Source organism: Balaenoptera borealis, assembly GCF_965194805.1.
Source record: "Balaenoptera borealis genome assembly, chromosome: 4".
Classification (NCBI taxonomy): domain Eukaryota; kingdom Metazoa; phylum Chordata; class Mammalia; order Artiodactyla; family Balaenopteridae; genus Balaenoptera; species Balaenoptera borealis.
The window spans coordinates 3,693,018-3,712,552 of record NC_138861.1 but is presented as its reverse complement, the minus strand read 5'-3'; the positions used below and the strand labels follow the sequence as shown (position 1 = coordinate 3,712,552).

Here is a 19,535-nt window from a genome sequence, read left to right as displayed (position 1 = left end):
GCCATCATCCGAACTCAATATCGCATTCAACACTGTCAAAAATCATAAAAGCCACCTGTTTGAAAAGGATCATTTTCAATCTTCAGAGCAGTCTTAGGAGGTAGGTTCTTTCATCATTCCCTATCTTACAAATAAGGAAGTTCAGACAGGTTAAGTAACTTGCTCGAGATCATACAGCTTGTAATCTAGCATCCTTAACCACTATGATAAATTAAATCTCTCCAGCATACAGCACTCAGAATAGATTTTAGTCCTTTCTCCCAGCCTCCACTAATTCAGGATCCTGGGTGGTAAAAACAGATCTCATGATTCCAATTAGGTTTACACATATTCCTTCCCCGGAACATTAAATGGAATTGTCTCCTTAAGCCATTTACCCTCCCCAGCTGGTTGAGCAAGGATACCCCAGTGTCTCTTTTTAAGTCTATGTAAGCCTAAATTTCAAGCTTAGGATGCTTTCTGCCTGTGTTTACCTACCCTTTATTATTAATAATTATAATTTATATTTTTAATTAACATAATCACCATTTCGGCTGGACGACACTCCACTAATGTTATATAAAGATAGTAGTAATAACCTAAGAGCAAGCACAATTACTCTGCCTACTTCTGCATGTTTACAGTGCTTTAGATGCCAGCAATTCTCAACAGGTGAGTTTGATGCTATTGAATCCAAAAAATGAATTTGGATGATGGCTTCACTGTAGGCTATAGAATCTTGGGAAGAGTTGAGTAGACCTGCAAAGGGGAAATTATAAACAAAAAAATTCAACTTGATAATATAAATTTTCGATTGCCTGAAAAAAATGCGAATATTTTAATTAAGTAGACCTTTCTCAAAGGTTTCAGAGTGAGGAAGTTAGAAAGTGACCATTTTCAAAGTAACTATTTAGCTCATCTACACTTTGTAACAAGATACATGACAAGGAAAATATTTATTGTTTTTCAATATCAATCATATTGCTCTTACTTTTAAAAATGAATCAACCTTGAAGTATAAGGATGCCTTTACTAATTGAATGTCAGGTCTGCCAAGACACAGAACAGTGTTCTTTTATTCCTTGAGAAGGAATCAAAAGACATACTTGAGAGTTGTCACATCTTCTGCAATACTGCTCAAACTAATTCCAGGAGTTTCTGCTGTTCTAAAGAGAGTCAATTCAGGTGGGGAACAATAAAATAATGCCCAGTAAGAGCCCTACTAGAGAAACAGATAACATCACCCGTGTTCCGCTACCTGGAAACATCTCACAAAGAAGCCCATTATCTTTTTTCCATTAAATACACTTCTTCTCAAGATAGAATTATATTATTGAACACTCCTACCCTTCTTCAAGGCCAAAGGGAAGAAGAAATGCCTTAACATTTAATTTTCTAGTCCTCTTAGATCTTGTCAAAACAAGGAAGAGGAAATAAAAAAGGTGCAAGAGGTTGATTGTCAGTCAAAATGGAAAATTAAAACTGCTCAGCTGGAATTCCATATTGGCTTCAAGTGCCAAGCTTCTCAACTTCTCCCCACTCATCTACACTTTTGGAAAACTTAAAAATCTCGCTGACTCCCCTACTATATAGTTTAAGATTGTCCCCTATTTCCAATTTGAGAATCTCTGTAGCCACAGTTTTCCCGTGTTAATTTCTGCAGTTTATGTTATGGAAGTTATAGGATTATTGGAATTCCAAATATCAATTTTTTTAATAACGCTGAGTATTTCACCCTTAAAAATTATTGCTTTAAATAAATATGTAGGCTACTGGAAAGCAGTGTGTACCATATACTTATAATAGATTATACAAGTGGTTGGCTCTCTAGGCAAGCAGAATTGTAACGACGGCATGTGGATTATCCTCACGTACTACTATCAAAACTGAACACCTGTCTCCACCTCCTTGGTCTAACGTAGAATTCTTGTGAAGCAGTGTGGTGACTTGGAAAAGAATCTGACTGAGATCCAGAATCAAATCTGAGATCCTGAGCAAGTCTTCAATTCCCTCTGGGTCTCCGATTCCAAACGTGTCTTTCAAAAATGGTTAAACCAAGCATCTCTAAATTCTAAACTCTCCTTAGTCAATCACTAACTCAGCCTCCTACCCATCTCCAGAAAGCGTATTGTACAAATTATCAAGTACATCAACATAGCCAAACATCAATCACTGGATCTTTCTTAAATGCCACATGCTGTCACCACTATCTGAGGCAATATGAATTAGAAACAAAGAAAAAACAAGAAACGAAGGTAACGCGAGTGGAATGAGCGATTACATAAGAACGTGATGGTAACCTGAGTTCAAGGACACGAGGACACTGCATTCTCCAAAGCACGAAGACCACTCTATGAGTGAAAGGATTTCAAAAGATGGAAACGCAGACAGGACTGTACCGGTTAGGCAATACTGTAAGGTGCCTTCTTTACCTGTGAGGAGTACTCAGGGGTCAGGTAGGGAGAGAGAGAACGGGCCTCTACTGCTGTCCTTTCCAGAACCCACTGCTGCCTTTGCACCAGGGTACTGAAGCCCACTGGCATTTCTCGTGCTAACTCTAGAGGGCAACCCGCTAACCAGCCGCTAAGACAAACTCTCCTCTGGGCTTCCAGGAGACAAACTGCCACTTACTTACAATTATAGCACCATGTGTTCATGGTTACAGAATCATAAAATACTAGAATCTATCCAACTCCTCATTTGATAAGCAAACTAAAGCTTAAAGACATTAATCAACTTACTGAACACGGATTCCTTACCTCGCCGGCCAATCAAGGCAAATATCCTTACTGGCTACAGTATTATGGACTCAGAGGTAGAAACATGTTTAAAAATTAAAACACACACATACAAATTGAGCATCTACTGTATACCATGCCAAGCACTGAGATTTATGTGTTTCTTTCCAATCTAAGGTTAACTAATTCACAGTTTCATTTAAAACATCCATTACAAATTTGCACAGTACCCCTCCTTGAACAGCCTACAAGAATTATATAAATAATTTCCATGGAATGGACATTTTCTCAAAAAACAGCAAAGATCCGATTTCAGTAAGTTTAAAGGAAAAAAAAAATGCAAGGGCAGAGAACGAAATGCTACACGTGCCAGAGAAAATCTAGCCACTCCTGTGCTGATATTGGAAGCCCTCACCGTAGAAAACTGTGAATTCAGCTGAAAAAAGAAATGAGACCCCCTATTTTTGCTACACTTCTAAATTATTAAAGCCACCAACACGGACATCTACTTTAAGACTCATGCCAGGACTTCCCTGGTGGCACAGTGGTTGGGAACCCACCTGCCAATGCAGGGGACATGGGTTCGATCCCTGGTCTGGGAAGATCCCACATGCCCCGGAGCAAGTAAGCCCGTGCACCACAACTACTGAGCCTGCGCCCTAGAGCCTACGAGCCACAACTACTCAGCCCACGAGCCACAACTACTGAGCCTGCGCTCTAGAGCCCACGAGCCACAACCACTGAGCCCACGAGCCACAACTACTGAGCCCGTGCGCCTAGAGACCGTGCTCCGCAACAAGAGAAGCCACCGCAGTGAGAAGCCCGCACACCACAACGAAGAGTAGCCCCCGCTTGCCGCAACTAGAGAAAGCCGTCACAGAGCAACGAAGACACAACGCAGCCGAAAATAAATAAAAAATAAATATATTAAAAAAAAAACTCATGCTAAATGCACCAATTTCATTCATGATTTTGGATCCTCAAAGCAGAAATCACCTGGTAAGTCTGGGTCTTACTGTATCTTGTTCACAGAATGAGGAACTGTAATAGTTCTCCAACTTGACTACACATTAGAATCACCTGGGGAAACTTATAAAAATCTGGTGCCAACCTAAGGCAGTGGGTCAGGATGGACCAGGTTGTCACTATTCTTTCATGTCAGCGGGAAGATCTGTGATGGGCACCTGGTGCCTGGTTTGTAGCTGCTTGATCGACCCTCTTTAGAACTCTTGACTCCAAACTCCAGCGGGCTTCCCTGGGTGGAGACATTTGACACATGTCTCTGTAGTTTGCAGCTGGAGAGAAATGCACGTTCGTGGGACTCATGCAAGGAGGGGTAACTTGGAAGCCTGAACCCCACCTCCCTAGCCCTTGCCTACGGATACCTCTCCTGTTCTCCCCCCACTGTGTCCTTTGCTGTAATAAACATTAGCCACGATGATAAAAAAAAAAAAAATCCGGTGCCGAGGCTACACTCCAAATCAATTAAATCAGAATCTCTGGGGTGGGACTTCCAGTAGTTTTTAAAATCTCCCCCAGATGTTTCCAATGTACAGTCAAAAGAACCAGATGATAGCTAGGGTCAATCTAGCTCCAAAATTCTACATCTAAGTCAACTCTGATAATTCTAATGCCAGTAAAGGCTAGTTGCCGTAATTAAATCATCTGTTAAAGACAGATAAAAGATTACTGACAAGCCATAGTAATTCACCAACATAAAAGTGTAAACAATCAAAGTGAATGGCATATAACAAGCATTCAAATATTCACTAACCACCTAGATAGCAAAACCTAAAATTAGAAAGTGAAAATAGAAGACAATTTGAGACAAGAACACATTTAAGATATATAACACTTATAAAAACTGATTATAAATACATGAGTCCGATGGTAATTTCTTAATTTCCCTAAGTTTCCCTAATCAATAAATACTGTCATAAGACCTTAAAAAGACAGACCAAAGAATCTTTCTCTCAATAATCTCTTACCATAGTTGATGTTGAAAATAAAAGTCTTAAAGATGAAATTCTGTACCTCCTTACAAACATAAAAGTTATACAAAAGCCCTAGGGTTGGGCTTAACTTTTCTCATCTTCTTTATGGGCTTTCATTGTTAATTCATGTTACCCTGTAATTTGTCCCCCATATCCCCCAAAAAGGAATAAAAACAGCAACAAGAAAATTAAAACTATGATGTATGGTTTACATGTTTTATTCTGGTTGATCTTTTCTTGAGCTAGACTAGGTCAGAAAAAATATAAAATGTACTCTATCGTAATGCTTACTAATCATAAGCATTAATACCTGCTTTTGCAAAAGGAGACACATTATGTTCAGTAACTGAATTATTTTAGAATGAAATAAAATAATTTATTAAGTAAGTAAATTTTAAAAATAAAATAAAATAAACCAGATGACTGCACTATAATAGTGTGTGTGTGTGTGAAGAACTAGAATAAAAGCCAGGCTATCTAGATGGTTCGTGGTCCTGATCCTATCCTAACTATTCTGGGGAACATGGACAGGGCACTTAACTTACATTGAGCTAAATTTTCTTACCTGAAAAATTAAATAGAATAATACAACTTCTTAGCTCCTTTGTCACACATAAAATTTAAGCAATGTATAAACTATGTTAGAAAGCCTGGGCAATTTTACTTAAATGGTCACCTTGAGGAACAGAAGCTAAATAACTCCTCTACTGCATTCTACCTTTGCTATTTCTTGTCACAGGGCTGAAAATATTTCTATTAAATCCACAGGTCCCAGAGATGGTGTTTACTGCTTGGGTTTAGGACCACCTGGTAATTAAGACGAGAAACAGAAAGACAGAAATAATCTTGGGATCATTTCCCTATTTTTATTATAAAAACATCATATAAATAATAATACTTACACTAACAGTAATTTTATTTAAAGGAAAAAAACCTACAAGGTCCTTCATCGCAGTTCACACTGAGCTTGTTGCGGTTTCCCTCATCTATGACAATAAGATAATCAAAGTAATTCTAATAACACAGTAAATAACTTTCAAAACTAGTTTTTTGAAAACTTACATCAGATACTATTACATTGTTAGAAAACTGCCTTACGCTAGAAATTAAAGTTCTCTATTTTTATTTAGAAAAACATTAACAGGGTATCTTATGGTCCAGAAGTGATGATTAACTGTTCAGTTTAAATATCTCTTCTTCTGAAAAATTATTAATATTGTGAGTGCAAAGGCCAATGTGGAAATCCATGCATGTGAACTCCCTTTTCATAATAAACTAAAGAGCAAAAGAAAATTACCCTAGCTTGTAACTTATTAAACCCCAAATGACAGATATTCAAACATCTCTTCATGCATGAAAAAAAATAACTATTCTTTAAGGCAGCAAAAAGGTGGGCCTAAATTTTCATACCAGAAGAGTTAATAGTAATAAACATAATAACTTTATATGTTTGTAAGAAAGAGGAGACTTTGGGGCATACACCTTGCCTAATCTACTTACACGATTTACAGACACTCACGTCTGCGCCTAGATAGACACCGATTTGCCTGAGGAGCATACCTTTAATTTCAAAATTTTAAGCTTCACACACAAGAACATTAAATCTTTTGATACAACACAAAGCTACACCTATGTGCATCAGTATGCATACATAGGTATTTCTACCCCAGCTCTGTCCAGTGAGAGGACCTAGAGGAAACACCCCAGAAGCAAAGAGCACACCCAGCACCCAGATCTTAGTTTCTCCGATAAAAGGAACCAAGGGTCCTCAGAGAAATGGCTGATTCTAAGACGGTGGGGAAAACACAGGATGAACCTGGAGCGTTCAGAAGTAGCAGAAAGTAAGAAAGTGCGCAAGAAAAAAAAAAGATAAGGACATGGAAAATGGGCACAGGTGCTTCAACGTCAAGCACGAAAATAATATACTATTAAATCATAACCCAAAGTATAAAATAAATATCCCCGAATCCATACTGACATGACATAAATAATCGATTAAATATAAGAGGAAAATAAAAATTGCATAAAGATATGGAAAAATATTCATAAACTAATGTCAAAAAAGCAAGATAGAAAACTGTAAAAAAGAAAAAAAAGAAATATAAACGAGGGAGAAGAGGTAATCTTCCTTAGAGAAGAATTCCAAATTATTTACATAGATGCTTCCTCCATGGGGGGGAAAGCGGGGGGGGGGGGGGGGGACAGTTAACAGCAGAGAAATCTGAGAAGCATCACCCCAGCCAGGTTATCAAGGTCAGTACCAACTGTGACAGGTCACGTGGACAGGACTTACTCTGGATATCACGTGAAGAAATAGCGCTTTTCCTCCATGGTCTTCCTCCCAGAAACTCGACATCCACAGTCCAGTCACGAGGAAAACATCAGACAGACCCAACTGAGGGGCATTCTACCAAACAACTGACCATTAATCCTCGAAAGGATCAAAGGCATGAGGAACCAGGAAAGAGCGAGAAACCCAGGTCAGAAGGGGCTGAACCCGGAGTGGGTACTGAGTGCAGTCTGACGTCCTGGCTGGTCCTGGAACAGGAGGGGCGTTCGTGGGAAACCAGCAGAACGCGAATAAAGTGGAGAGTTAACAGTAATGCCCCAGTGCCGGTGCTTCGTTTTCACAAATGACTCACGGTAACCACGAGGTGACAAAAGAAGAAACCCAGTGAGGCATACACAAGGGCTTGCTGCATCATCTCTGCAACTCTTCTGTAAACCAAAGTTATTCCAGAATGAAAAGGTTACTTCTGAAACAACTGTATCCATGTGGACAGATCGATCCAAAAACTACTTCATGTCACAGCTAAAGAGATACAACAACGCAAAAGGACTTCGTAGGTTCAGGCCATGGACACCTGGCCTCTGAATCTTTGATTCTGGATTCTAGTTCGGAAACGATTTACAGACTAGAAAGAAACAGTCATCATTTCAGAGACCTAAAAGGTTAAACCACGGACCCTCTCCTTTCATCTTAACCACATCAGGGATCAAGACCTGGTGATTCCTCACCCTCAACACCGCCTCTTCCGTGCCTTTAGGGGCAGAAATTTGTTTCCTAAGTCAGTCTTTTCCCATGCTGTCAATTTCACACAACTGTTATATCTCTGAAAGACAAAACCTGAAAACCTCTGATAACACCCTACTTTAAACAGACACCCCCCCCCACACACACACACACAGTAACAGCACAGAGTAATAACTGATCTTTACCTACCTCACACCTTCCCCAAGCACCTTACTCTCTAGCCAAAATAATTTGTTTCCCAAATCCCACAATACTTTGGGGGTTGTTTTCTTTGTTTTTTCAATACTTTTCATCCCGCGTGGGATTGTGAGCTCCCCAAAAAACAGGAAAGAGCAGTTCTTATTTATTCAAATTCATCCTCCACCATCTAGCCCTGAACTTTAATGGACAACAGGTACCTAAAACGTCCTTTAATTTTCTTAAAAAAACAAGTTTCCACATTAAATCAGTTTGAAAATCTCAACCAAAAAAAAAAAAAACTTCTCAACAGTCAGTTAACACATGCTCTGTTCAGACCGCATTCAAAGCATCTTTTCAACTGCATATCAAATCAGATGGCCAGCACCAAACTGAACGAGACGCTGTAGGTAAACCGGTATCTCCGACTGCAGCTGTGAGCAACTGTAGGGCCACAGGGAGAAAAAGAAGCCGAACAGCCGCACGGTAGAACTGAGAGCGCTCTACAGCTGTCACGGTGTGGTCGACCTTTGGAAGCAGTATTGATGGCTCCATCATAAACACACTCACACCCAAGTACAGGGAACGGGAGAGCACGGGACAGATCTCTGATTTATCCTCCAACTGTTCGCAAAATCAGGAGCAAAGCCGCGCCGTAGTTCCACTGACTGCTCAGATTTTATTACCTGATGATCACACCCTGTTTTTCTTGCCTACCAGCACATACCTGACAGCGAGGCTGGGCCAAGGACCACAGCACCAAAGGAGGAAAGGACGGGACGGGCGGTCAGCTGGACAGCAGCCCAGCAGACCTGGCCCTGAGCTCCGGGGCCAGCACCAGATTCCAAAGCAACCCGCACACCCTTGACCTTCATTACCGGGGAGTCCACGCGTGTAGAGTCGCCTAACTGCTGAACTTTATCTGTAACCCCAAATTCAATGCTCGAGGCCCCTTCGCGGTCATCCAGGGACATGTGCAGGGCAGTGAGAAACGCGAGTCATCCTCTGTGCAGGGAGGGAAGAAGGCGATGCTCTCCGCCTTCTTGCGGCAGCTCCTGTGCTGTACACCTGAGTCCTTGACGAGGTATGTCTTCTGTCATGGTTTTCCAATTCTTGTGCCCTTCCTATTGGTGATTTCACAGTTTACAGGCCCCCAAGCAGGATGCTGAAGTGCCATCTGGTGATCCCAAGTGTAAGAGAGCTGTGACATGTCTCAGGGAGAAAATATATGTTAGGTGAGTTTCGCTCAGGTATGGGTGTCTGGAGTTCACTGTTCATGAAGCAACAAATTTATATCGAGTGAGGAGTCTTTAAACAGAAGCACACACGAAAAAGGTCAAACACTGATCAGTTGACGAAAAGGTGACCAGAGGCTTGCAAGAAGCTAGCTGTGTATCTACCCCGGAAGCAGCAGTTCAGTACTGGCCAAGTCAGTGTTCTCTACAGAGTCTAGCTCCCGTGAACACCAGATACATTAATACTACCAATAACAGTAACAATATAACCAGTAACAGTAAAACCAAACGACAACAAACAATCAGTGCTACCTGATGAACCTGCTCCTAGGATTTGCAAAATCCGGGGCAAAAACAAATAAAAGATTTTAAGTAAAAGGACTAGGATTACAGGGGCAATTTTCTAGATCCAAATAACACCCCCCAACTGCTTTTAGAATAGCATTCGTTTTATAAAGTTTTAAAGTTATGTTCTAAGTGACACCTCTTTGCGATAACAATTCTCCTGTGAACTTCTGACTGTTACGGCTCTAAAACAAAAAGGGGCAAACCTACCAGATCCTAAACAATTCTGTTCTATTAAGTGTTTCCACAAAACTAGACAGTCTAACACTTATACTTAAAGCAATTTTTGAGCACTCATATTACCAATACACATAGCAATGACCTGTTTAGGGGAAAAAATATAATTCTCTAGTTCTTTTTCATAATTTACATAAAACAGTCTCTTATTTTTTAAAACAATGAGAGAAAAGAGGGACAGATGGTAGGGGGAAGAAGAAAAACTACAGCTGAAATTTTAACTAAATTTGCTATTTTTTAAATGTCCACAATACAGTTTTAAGAGCCAATTTTACTTCTTATTCATGGGTAGGTATTCCAGCTCTTTTTTCCCTCCTCTGCTCTCCATATTTGTATTGAAAACACTATTTCCCAGAATGTGTTCCACAATGCTTTGCAAAGGGGTTCCTAGTCACGTAAGTTTAGGGAACACATACTCTACCCTCTCCCACGGTAGAGAGGCAGGATACAGACTTGAAAATCAAGGGCTCCAAAAATGCTGCAGGAAATAAGTTTGTTTAATCCTAGTTTAATTCGGATCCAAAAAATAATTTGATCACAACACTCTCTTTTTAAGAAACATGGTAACAAACGTCTTAAAATGTCAACATTTGATAAAATAGACTATAGGGGAAAATTACATAAAATAAAACAGTATGTTCTTTGAATTAGGTTTACTTTTGTTTCTTCTGGGCTTGTTCTTGACAGTCCGACAGAATATAACCAGTAAACAGAAAGATGCTCATTCCACCACCGAGAAAATTGAACGTGGAAGCCAGGTTCATTCCTGTACCCAATGCCCAAGTACCATCAAACCCAGGAACGGTTTACAAGAGAACCATGAACAACTACAGTGAAATTCCATTTTAACTGGAAAGAGTGGGCATTCAATAGGTAGTTATTAAACATGGACCCCCATATGTTTATTAGTTGCTTCAAAGTATTTAAAGGCAAAATGGAAATAAAATCAGGAAAAATAATTGGAAGCAGCATTCATTATAAGTAACCCCCAAAATTAGTAAATCATCTGATAGTTTGACTTTCTCTTTATTAAAATATAAGGATGATTAAAACTAAAAACTTCCCTGAATGTAAATATAAGAAACTAGCATTTACAGTTTTTTGTTTTTTGTTTTTTTTTAATTTTATTTATTTATTTATTTATGGCTGTGTTGGGTCTTCGTTTCTGTGCGAGGGCTTTCTCCAGTTGCGGCAAGTGGGGGCCACTCTTCATCGCGGTGCGCGGGCCTCTCACCATCGCGGCCTCTCTTGTTGCGGAGCACAGGCTCCAGACGCGCAGGCTCAGTAATTGTGGCTCACGGGCCCAGTTGCTCCGCGGCATGTGGGATCTTCCCGGACCAGGGCTCGAACCCGTGTCCCCTGCATTGGCAGGCAGACTCAACCACTGCGCCACCAGGGAAGCCCCTACAGTTTTTAACATCTGTTCTTTCTTTATTGAACCTCACCTAACCACCTTCTCTAAAATTAAAGAATAAGCTCTAGGATTCAATAAAATCTACTATTTTTATAAATACTATTAAATGTAAATGTGGTTTAGTGGCTGTTTTTCAACACTAAATGAGTGATTCTCTAAATTTTCCAATATAACATTTTCTGATATACATCTCGTCTAACGTCTATCTTTACTGTCTTTAAAATTTTGTAAATTAAGCATTTCTAAACTTTTTTTTTTAATTCACAAAACACGTCTCTTGTAGAAAAATGTATATAAGGATAGGAAAAAATTAAAAAGTTTAAATTATCTGCAATCCCTTCATCCAGTAGTAAATAAGATTTTTTAAAGACTTTTGAGGGGCATTTATCAGGTACATACGCCAGGCACTGCAAAGAACTCTCTGCTTTTCATGTAAGTCAATCATCCAACTACCTGTAAATTGGTAACAGAATGTCTGTAAACAAAACTGAGGCAGGAAGAGGTTAGATGTCTTGACTAAAGTGACACACCCAGTGAGGAGCAAACCAAAAACTTGAACACAAGTCTGCCGAGGTGATTTCTACTCCCATGTACACATGAGTGTGTGAGTGTATTTTTAAACAAAAATTCGAGTACAATACACCTTCTGTTTTGAAATCAGCTTTCATCACTGACATCTACTATAAATATCCCAGGAGATAAAAGACCACAAGACAATCTTTCACTCCAAACTCTCTATTCCCTCCATCAAGCCACTCATTTAAGTTATTTAAGTACTTGCTGTCTTCTTGACTTTAAGCAATTCTGCAATATTCATCTGCCACTTGATAACATGTGACCATGAGCAAATTAGCTGACCTTTCTGAGCCTCTTAAGGGTGCTCTGAAAATTATGTAAATTTAAAGCAGTAGCTGGTATATAAATTAACCCCTAAATGGCTGCTTGTTCAAATATCCTTAATTGCTATCTTACAATAAATTTCCAGAAAGAAAAAATTCCTGAGTCAAAGGCCTGTATATGTTTAAGGCTTTTAGTGCATATTAACCAAGGACCCTCCAAAAACATTATAAAATTGACAAGCCAACCATCCCTATATAAAGTATCTATTCCTTAAATCCCCCAAGAAAACTGGGTATTATCCTTCTTTTTCCAACTTTTTCCCAATTTCATGAACAAAAAAAAATGCTATTTCATGCAAATTGCATCTTTAATTTCTAGTGAAAATCATGTTTTCATATATTTTAGGCCATCCTTATTTCTTCTTTTGGTATTTTTCCTTTTCTTTCATTCACTATTGACAGGTCTGCCTTTCTCATTGAGTTCTTTAAGGACAGTATCCTTAATCTTGCAAATAATTTTCCCCAATGATGCTTACGCACTAATCTTTAGTTTCAGATATAAAGAGGCTGGTTAACAGACCAGTAATGTGGAAAAGAAAAAAGAAAAGAATTCAGATTAATGTTGTAAATGGTGAGTCTTTAAAACCAAAAACCAAAAACACTTTACTTTGGAACAGTTTTTGCAGTTTTTGGAAAAGCTGCTATAAACATCCATGTGCAGGTTTTTGTGTGGACCTAAGTTTTCAACTCCATTAGACAAATACCAAGGAGTACAACTGCTGGATCGCACGGTAGGAGTATATTAGTTTTGTGAGAAAACACCAAACCGCCTTCCAAACAGTTTGTGCCGTTTTGCTTTCCCACCAGCAATAAATGAGAGTTCCCGTTGCTCCACATCCTTGTCAGCACCGGATGTTGTCAGTGCTCTGCATTTTGGCCACTCTAACGGGTGTACAGTGGTATCTCACTGCTGTTTTAATTTACATTATCCTGATGACATCTGATGTGGAGCATCTTTCCACAGGCTTATTTGCCGTCTGTGTATCTTCTTTGCTGACTAATACTTCTTGCACTTGTATTTTCTATACTTGCGTTATGCAATATGGTAGCCACTGGCCACATGTGGCTACAGAATGCTTCAGATGTAGCCAGTCCCAGTGGAAATACACTGTCAGTGTAAAACGCACACTGGATTTCTAAGAGTTGCCATGAAAACAAGAAGTAAAACATCTCGATTTTTACATTGCTTATATGCTGAGAATGACAATATTTTTGGATATACTGATTAAATCAAATTTATGGCACCTATTCTGTTTTGAATTTTTTAATGTGGCTACTAGAAAATTTAAAACTACATGTGTGGCTTATCTATCAGACAGCACTGATCTATATATAGACTGTATTTTGACAACTGTTTTAGGCAAACACTGAGTCCTCAGCAGTACTTTCTGAATAGTATTACAATAATAAGGAAATAAAAAATAAGAAAACAAGTTATCACTAATTATTAGAGAAATGCAAATCAAAACTACAATGAGGTATCACCTCACACCAGTTAGAATGGGCATCATCAGAAAATCTACAAACAACAAATGCTGGAGAGGGTGTGGAGAAAAGGGAACCCTCTTGCACTGTTGGTGGGAATGTAGATTGATACAGCCACTATGGAGAACAGTATGGAGGTTCATTAAAGAACTAAAAATAGAATTACCATATGACCCAGCAATCCCACTCCTGGGCATATACCCAGAGAAAACAATAACTCAAAAAGATACATGCACCCCAATGTTCACTGCAGCTCTATTTACAATAGCCAGGCCATGGAAGCAACCTAAATGCCCATCGACAGACGAATGGATAAAGAAGATGTGGTACATATACACAATGGAATATTATTCAGCCATAAAAAGGAACGAAATTGGGTCATTTGCTGAGACGTGGATGGATCTAGAGACTGTCATACAGAGTGAAGTAAGTCAGAAAGAGAAAAACAAATATCGTATATTAACGCATATATGTGGAACCTAGAAAATGGTACAGATGAACCGGTTTGCAGGGCAGAAATAGAGACACAGATGTAGAAAACAAACGTATGGACACCAAGGGGGGAAAGTGGCGGGGGGTGGTGGTGGTGGGATGAACTGGGAGATTGGGATTGACATGTATATACCAATATGTATAAAATGGATGACTAATAAGAAAATAAATAAATAAGAAAACAAGTTGTTTACTAAGTAAAACCACCAGTGAAACTTGAACAAAAGTATTTAAAAGGTTACAGTTTTGCTTTCTCTATAAATCCTAGACCCACCAAGATGTTACAAGCAGTTTCTTGCAATAGCCATGCTGTTACTGATAATCTTCTGAAAAGATCATCAAGAACATCCTGGAATCTGGCCAAGCTACAAGCAGCTGGGTAATATGTATCACAGGTCAGTTTCACTAGGTTGAATAGCTGAAGAAAGAAATGACCGAAGGGTAACTAAAACAATTTTTTTTTTAATTTTAATTTAATAATAAGATGAACTGAGTCTCTTAGAGAGAACCAGAGAACAGATTAATGACAGCATGAGACCTGGCTTTAGCCAAATCGAAATTAAATCAAGCAAGTATTTATTGAGTTCCTCTACTCAACAACGTGGCAAGTGAAGAGTTATAGAGAAATAAAACAGAAGAACACGCTAAACATCCATTGCTAAGGAACTAGATTAACTATGCTACAATGAAACTCTAGACACCAACTAAAATAAATGAACCAGATATACATCAACATGAAGAGACCGCAAAAAATATGGCTGAGAAAAAGGCAAGTCGCAAAAGGATATGTGGAAAAAACACCGAATCACAGCTTGTAGAGATACAAATGGAGTAAAAGAAGAAAAACGTGGGCTCAAGGACACCTCCCAAATTCTCAGCAGTGTTGGGTCCTCTTCTGAGAGAAAGGAATATGAGACCAGAGAAGGAAAATAGGGTGTTTCCCTACACTCTTCCACTGTTTCTATACATGTCAGACACACACACACACACACATATACAGGAAAAAAGAATTCAAAGGAAAGAAGGCTGCAAAAGAGGCCCACGGGCTTCTGACTACTGTAAAACAGTTTCCTTGAATAGACTCTACACATCTGGACCGTCCTCTGCTCCCACAGCCCCCGCACACAACCCAAGGCCATATTCTCAGCTAGAACTGGAGGCTGCATTTATAGTATCTAAAGGTCTCCATGGCAACAACACCGTCTGTCAAAAAAGGAGGCATTTGTTCAGAGTCAGAGAAAATACTTTCCCCCAAAAGCACCCTGCCCATCCAAAAAAAAAACAAAAAGCCAGAAACACCAGCTCCATGTAACTCACCCCCCATCAAATACCAACTTTAAAGCAATCATGTAAGATTTGATGGAGCTCTATGCATGATAATGTATACCCCTGCAGCTGTAAAAAATTTATAAAATTAGATCTGAGCCCTGAGTCAAGATAAACCACTATATCATATGGTTCTTACAAATCCCCCTTTTATTAATCAACCAGTTATAGGCCCAGTGGAGTATTTTGCGCCAGAAAGTATATACTCCATGAGTACACTGTAAGATGGAAAAAAGAGACATTCCAAACATATATTTTTTAAGTCTCTCTCACTTTTATGGGTTTCCATTTAATGTGGGAGTCCTCACATAATCTTTGGGGCCCAAACAAGGGAAAATTAAGATCTGAACCAAGAGGAGCACAAATAACAACACTTTTCACCAACAAAATGAGAAGAAATGGGTATTTATTGCAGAAAGAACAAATGTCCTCTTAATCCTTGAAAAGCACTCAAGGAAAATTGTTTAACATTTTAAAATAAACAGGTATTTATTTTAAATTACATATACTCCTCATGATGACTAACTTGGATACAGTCTAACACGGTGCTTGAGAGTGTAAGTTCTAGAACCAGAGACCCTGGATTCCAACACCAGCCCCATCACCTACAGTCTACACAGCCCTGACAAGTCACTGCACTTCCAAAGCCTCTTCCCATAATGTGTCTTTTACATAATGTAGGTGACATGTTTTACACAGGAAGAATTCAATAAATGTTTGCTATTAGTTATTACTACTTCTAAGCTACAAGACTTTTTAGAATTAACCATTGTTTTCTGTAATTTAAAGTACTGAGACACTGAAAACCAAAAACGTGGGCTCTTTTTAAGAATCTACGTTTTAAGCGATCTTTTTTATTTATTAGCAATAAGCTCGCTTGGTTTACCCTTTTATGGCCACATGAATTTCATATTCTTTTTCTTTTCTTTTCTTTTTTTTTGGTATAAACCATGAAGTATTCTGATAAATCAACCCTTCCTCCACAACAGCTGTTGTGTGAAACCGACTCATGAAATGCAGGCACAAAAATGAAATATCTGATCATCTGGGTCCATCCACTTGCCAATGTACCAGGAGGATTTTTCCATGCTACAACTTATCTTCAAATACTGCAAATAAATTGCATATTGGTTTTGTTAGAAATCATTCATTACGTATGAGAAAAATGTTCCTCATTTTGTAAAAACTGTAAATCCATTAAACTTCTGATTATAACAAAAAGGAAAGAATACAAGATATTACCATGATTTTTAATGTTCTGAATGGCGTTAAGGCATCTCTTTTTGCTTTTCGAAGAGAAAAATAAATATCCCAATTAAGTCATATATTTCAATTGTTCTAGATAATGTTTTTTGCTTTAAAATAAGAATGCAATTGCTATTCCTATAATCTTAGATGTACACAATGTGGAAAAATGTTTGATCACATATATTCAGAAGTTTACAGGAAATTCTTTCTGTCTTCCATTCTGCACATATGCCCCAAAGAACACTGACACAAGCACTTCTCTTACGTTACATTTTTATGCTATGTTATATTGTTATGTTAGCATTTCTCCTACGAGGTGCTAGCTAGGCTTTCAGGATCCCATAGTTTATTGAGACTGTCTCCCTTAGTAGTAAGCATTTCTTATTGACATACAGGTAAAAATGATTAAAATTACTTTCAGCACTAGCCAGTAAACACACACACAAAAGTTCAACTTCACAGGATTAAAGAAATGTTGTCTAAACACTGCGATACAATTTTTCACTTCTCAGATTGGCAAAACTGGAAACGTTTAATGGAATTCCATTGCTGGCATGGATTTTTATACACTGTAGTGGAAATATAAATTGGTGCAGCTTTTTCAATGAGCCATTTGGCAATATCCATCAAAATGTTCACATATACTTGGACTCAGTAAACCACTACCAGGAATCTAATGTATCTACCCAAAAAAGTATCCACAAACACATATACACACAGACATAGTGATGTTCGTCACAGCACTATTTGTAAGGGGACATGGAAACTGGAAACGCCGTGAACGTCCAACCTGGGGGAACTAGGACATAACTGAGGATGCACGGGGGCATCTGTGCATCCCCTGAGCAGGAAACACTATTTAAAAGAAAAGGCAAGAACTGTGTGTACAGACGACTCCACTTGCTTAAATTAAATCTTTTAAAATCAAAATATGCTGTGGGATCATAAAGCTTTTTTTCCAAGAACATAAAAACTTATTAGAGACTCTGGGATGGTGGTAACCAGGAGGGAGACAATTGTACTTATATTGATTTAAATTAGGGTCTAGGGTGTTTGCATCTTTTTTTAATTAAACAAAAATACTTCCAGGGAAAAATATCTGAGGTACAAAATTTATCCTGCATCACTGCTTACAAGATCTTCCATTAGATGTTACATTGGCATTATCGAGGTTATATTTCTCCTCCTAGCCCCCATCTGCTACGTACCACGCTGGTCTTGATTTCGTTTTCTCCTTACCTGCTACAGAATCAACACAGAGCCCATCCTCACATCGACACACACACACACACACACACGCACGCACACGCACACACACACACGCACACACGCGCGCGCGCACACACACGCGCACACACACACGCGCACACACACGCACGTGCGCGCACACACACGCACACACACACGCACACACACACACTCACACACGCACACACACACACACACGCACACACGCGCACACACGCACACACGCACACACGCCCGCCCTGCAATGAGACGAGTCCTCCACAGCACTCCCTGGTCATCCAGTTCTCCACTGTCCCAGCCCACAGCCAATCCTGAATCCTCTGATATTGTTCACACTTAAAGCTGTCACTGTACAACGTAACATTTAGCAATTACAAAAGAAACATCCCCCAAATATTTTAAGAAATAGCAATATTACTGGAATTAATCTGTAGCTTCCAAAAACAAGTGTCTTAAAAGAGAAAGGTAAATGCAGGTTTGCGTGCTGTTTACCTGCTGGATTTCCAGGAAGTGGGGAGCCCTTTTAAAATATGATAGCTGGCATTTCCCCAACTTTCTTGAATATACATATATATAAATATAAAAACATGTGGTGTACTTGACTCTGTGAAAGTATACTAACCGTTCTAAATTATACCAGAACAATCTCTACCTAAAATGAAAAAATATCTCCTTGCAGCATAACGTGTTGAAAACATGGCTGAACACCCCAATGGATTTCATCAGCGAAAATCCAACTGAATTAACTTTCAAACCTTTGATCTGCAACATGCAATCCTAGCAAAGATTTATCATCATAGTGGTGAGAAAGAAAAGACCACCTGACACTCTGTCAGATCCAGCGTTCTCAAAAAGATCCTCGTAATGGTGAAATACCCCGCTGAAATCTGCAGACCATGGGCCTCCGTTTCCCTTTCAAAAAACCTGCCTCTCAGCATGCAATTCCTGTTTACTGGATTTCATTCTTCCTGTTTAATGACTGCCCCCCACCCGTGGTGTGACAAAACCCAAAACCTGAAGGAATCTATTTTTAGCACAGACATTCACTTAGGTATTTTCTATGTAATCAACAGGATGCAAAGCTGTTTATGCCTGACAAAAATCTGCCTGCTTTGTTCACTACCCACGTGCTAATACTGAACAAAGGAAAATCTTTCAACAAATCTCATTTAACAAAAGATAATTTGAGAATAATTGTTGAGCTTAATATGCCTCCAATATTATAATTCGGAATTTTAAATCACCTGAATAGCCTGTAAGGAAAAAATTACAAGTGCTCTGTATATTTTGGGCATATATGACAGTACAGGAAACATTGCTCAAAATGCCTTAGTATCTTCTTTCGTCATTCTCTGCTCTAAATGTATGTACGCTTTACACTGGGTAAGATGCTCTTCTCAAAGCCCTAAATACTACAGGATTAACTCTGAAACAAGATTGTAGTAAATGTATACAAGAGGCCACTTTCAGTAGAATCCTTTCGATAGAAGTAACTCTGGAGTCTGTGATGGGACACCTGCACGTTGAAGTTCCTTCTCTCTTTTCCACGCCACGTCATCACCAGACCTCCAGCCTGTTGCACGGATTCTCCTCCTATGGGCAACTGCCCTCCTTGGGCCGTGAGCGCCCCGCACTATGTCTCGTGCATCTGTGTATCCCGACGCGCCTAGCGGCACAGTGCCAC

The 19,535-nt window shown here is 39.1% G+C and overlaps 1 protein-coding gene across 13 annotated transcripts in view; it reads right to left on the bottom strand.

Annotated features, from left to right (window-relative positions):
• Positions 1–19,535, bottom strand: part of RAPGEF2 (Rap guanine nucleotide exchange factor 2) — a 251,541-nt gene that overhangs the window by 199,791 nt on the left and 32,215 nt on the right. For 2 of the 13 annotated variants that reach the window (XM_082391305.1, XM_082391304.1), the window contains one exon: positions 16,242–16,464. The exons of the other annotated variants lie outside the window; for them this stretch is intronic. The gene's annotated coding sequence lies outside the window, so the exon portion shown is untranslated. The remainder of the gene's footprint in view (positions 1–16,241; positions 16,465–19,535) is intronic. 13 annotated transcript variants of the gene reach the window in all.